A 4087-nucleotide genomic window follows, 5' to 3' on the forward strand; every position below is an offset into this window, starting at 1 on the left:
GGCCACAGCACTGCGCAGGCGCCAGGCCTCACCCCCTCTTGCGCCCTGCCCAGCCAGCCCTCAGGAACAGCATTGCGCAGGCGCATGGCGATGTAGACCTCCGACGGTTTTAGCGCGGAGAACAATGCTGCGCAAACGCATTCCCACGCCTCGCCTACTTCGGCTCCTGGCCCACCATCGGGCGAGTTGTGCGCATGCGTGCTCTCCTCGGCCTCGCTCGAACGGGCTGTCAAGAACACACGTGGCTTTTCCCGCAATGCCCGGGCCGCTTTCTTTCCCCGGCCGGTGGTGCGGTCACCGGTGCAGGCTGCGTACAGCTGGTAAACCCCTACAGCGTACAACCCCTACATCCCCTCCGTCCCTGCACTGGGACCTTCCCGCACCCCTCCACCCCCAGCTGGGGCGATGAGAGCTCCGCGTCTGTCGCCTTTCATCGCTGTGGGCAGGCCCCGCTCTGGAGGAGGGGCAGGATGTGGCACCCCTGACCCCGACAAGGTGATCCCCTCTCCGGGGTCCAGGTGGCACGTGCCGCGGCGTCCCAAAGCCCGCTGCACGTTTGGGGCTGCCTTTTGGTCTGTAGTTGATGTGGCTGTGGGGCCCGACCCTGCCCCCAGAAATCAGTGCAATTGGGTTCTAGGGGATCCGGCTCAACCCTCTTCTAACTCTGCACGCTCCACATCAGGGGCAAACGGATCGGCGCAGGACTCTGCAGTCCTTACAGCACAGACATTCTCACAATAAACGTTAACAAAACCCAGAAGAGTGATGTTTTATTTCTGTTACTCGTGGCCAGTGATGCAAGTAATACCATTCTGTACAGCATGGAGAGAGCGGTTACTAAACACCAAATAATTCTGATACAGGAGGGCTTTATTCACAGTGTTACTAGAGGCAAGAGGTAGTATACTGATGTATTAAAGATAGCAAAAATATGTGGAATTGATTGATAAAGTTGCACGTTCCAGGGAACAGTTTTCTCAGGTGCAACTTTTTATTTTGATGCTTCATTTGCACTACTAGGCCCTGGTGTGTGTGCTGCCTGCTTCTAAACTATGAGCATGATCTAAGTCATACAAGAACTTCTGCTGCACTAAACTCCAGTCATGGGACTTTTCCAAATACACCCTTGTCTTGGAAGCTCCATCCAGGGTTACAGAAAGCTCAACTGAATGGGAGGCAGCCAGGTCTGTTAAGTACAGCTCAGGTCTTAGGTGGCAATTGCTAGCATTGGCCTAACTCTGCTCCTAATGAAGTCAATTAGTTTCACCATTGACTGCAGTGGGAGCAACCATAGGCCAATGCTAAATGCTTCTGAAAATCCCACCCTGAATCTGATAAACTGTTACAGGTAACCAAACAGGTTGGGAACCATTAGAAAAAGATTTGTAATGAGAAAAGTGAAAGTCTTAGGCCTTGGCTACACTTGGGAATCACAGCGCTGCCGCGGCAGCGCTGTGAAGCGCGAGTGTAGTCACGCCGCCAGCGCTGCGAGAGAGCTCTCGCAGCGCTGTATGTACTCCACCTCTCCGAGGGGAGTAGCTTGCAGTGCTGCGAGTGAGCGTGCAGCGCTGCAGGCTCTGATCACACTGGCGCTTTACAGCCCTGCACTCGCTGTGCTCGGGGGGGGGGGGTGTTTTCACACTCCTGAGCGCAGCAAGTTGCAGCGCTGTACAGCGCCAGTGTAGCCAAGGCCTTAGACTAGCATTTTCCAAAGTAGCCTCTAATTTTAGATGCCTCCATTTTTCGGTGTTCAACTTGTGACCAAGGCCTGATTTTTCAGAAAAGGTGAGGTGTAGTGCTTCAAATTTCCATTGATTTCAGTGGGAGCTAGGTACCTAAATAGCTTTGAGAATCTAGGCTTGACTGCCTAGAAATCCAGTGTAAGTCAATAGGAGTTTCTGGTGTTCGGCACCTCTGGAAAATCAGGCCCAAGTTTTCTCAAATTGAGCGTCCAAATTTGGAGGCTCATTTAAAAAAATGTGGCTGCAAAGGCCTTATCCAGCAACAGATTTGACTTCATTGTATGAACAGAAAAGGTTCAGGTCTTTTGATTAATTATATTACTTTGAATAGCTTGACAACTTTGACAGAGAGTTGGGGGCTGCGGATAGGCCTCTGAGCCAGGAACTACTGAGTTCCAATTCCAGTTCCTACACTGATGGCTCTGTGAACTTAAGTAGGTTGGTTAGAGTACTCTTTGTTTCCCTGTCATTAAAATGGAGATTATACTCCAATTTCAAAGGGTATGTATTAGGATTAATTTAGTGTTTGTAGAGTACCTTGCAACTCAGAAGTAGTATATAAGGGCTAAATATTATGAATACTCCATGTTTTCTAACCTCAGCACATTTCCTTTACTAGTGTATGTTCTAATGTACACAAACTGAGCCTAATTCATTGTTGGTGTAACCCCATTGCAACTGCACCACAAACTTCAGATTACATTTGTTAAAAACTTCAAATGCTGGATTGTTCTGTTTTTTTGTAAGAATGCAGAGGTGCACAGTAACAGCATGAGGCAAGAGCTCTATGAGATTGACAATCTACAGTTTGATGTCATAGCTCAAGGCTACGCACAATGATGCTTACAATTTGTGTTGCAGTGAGTATATATTCTTGGAGTTAATATTACATGAAGAAAATAAGGATTTTCCTCAGAGAAGAAATATAGGTAGCAAAGTAGGTTAACTGCACTGGCCTTTCACATTGGAGACCTAGATTCAAATTTTAGTCACAAGTGAAAATATTCGGCAGATCTCCTAGATTTCATTCATGCACATCACAGAATCACAACATGGTCAGATACAATTCATGGTCGGCCGTCTCTGCTTGAGAGGTCAGGAAAGGAATCAAAATGTCTGTTACAAGGAGAACAGAGATAGGAGGGAAAAGCTAGTACATACATGCTTGAACTAGGCCTGGCTCTAGCTGGTGGTGTAAGCCAATCGTTTTTGAGAACTAAAGTAATTTACAACTTAAAAATGGAACTGCAAATAATAAAGTGACAAATTTACTGTGTTTTCAGAAAAAAAATAAAGTTACACACAGCAGTGTATTATGGGCAAACGGCCCAGATCCTTAAAAACCATGCTCCATTCCACATGCAATCAGGAGTTAAAGTAAAAGGGAACACAATTCCCCAGCTGGTGCTAAAAGCAGAAGAGCATCTCTCTTTCTTCCTGGGTTACTGAATGAGGCACCAGCTCCTCTTTAGCTGATGAGGTAAGATGCAGCAAGAGAAGCTGGTGTGGTGACTTCCAAAGCAGTCAGTCTGGTGTCTTCTGCAGCACATGGATTTACAACAGATTTGGTGCCTGATTGTTGGAGTTTAACTCCTTGAATCTCAGTTGTGTGTGACAAGATCTGTCTAGCTGGCTGGGAAGGAGAGTAGTATATAATGCATTAGCTAACAACAAAGGAAGAGTCTCTTAGCTCCAGTGGTAAAAGCCAGGTTTGTTTGTTTGTTTGTTTGTTTTTTGAGCTGAAAGATCAAGGGTCTAGACCTGGCTCCCATGTGGTGTATGTGATTTTTCCCAATAATTATCTGTTATTTCCAGTTCAGAGATTCATTGTTATATACTGCCTATTCATCGTCATTCCCCCACTCCTGGCTGAACTTTTATCTTTCTCCCAATACCAAGTCTTTGATCTTTCTTTCAAGTAGCCCAGCCAGCTTGAGTCCACTCCATAAGGTAGCCAACAAGTAACAGTCAGCTATGGACTGCATTACCAACACCATCTGCTTTGCCACTGAATAACTGCTATGCCTGGGTCCACTCTCATCATGGGCCTGGATCCTAAAAATCCCTCCGTAAACCATTCCTTAATTCACATGAAAGTCTAGGAGACAATAATACATCTGGAAACTTGAACATAAAGCCTTCTCTTTTGCTTTGTAACTGTAGTACCATGTATAAGTATCTAAACCTTTAGCGATTTAGTCCTTAAAATTGAATAGCTTTTAGTCTAGATGTCCATCATTGTAAATAATTTGCTCCTCAGGGAGTTTCAAATGTTATGGTTCACAGATCTCCAGCGTTGTCCACTAAAAAGTCCATCAATTATGGGAGCCCGATATGCAGTATTC

Source organism: Emys orbicularis, chromosome 7 (assembly GCF_028017835.1).
Source record: "Emys orbicularis isolate rEmyOrb1 chromosome 7, rEmyOrb1.hap1, whole genome shotgun sequence".
NCBI classification, from domain to species: Eukaryota; Metazoa; Chordata; order Testudines; family Emydidae; genus Emys; species Emys orbicularis.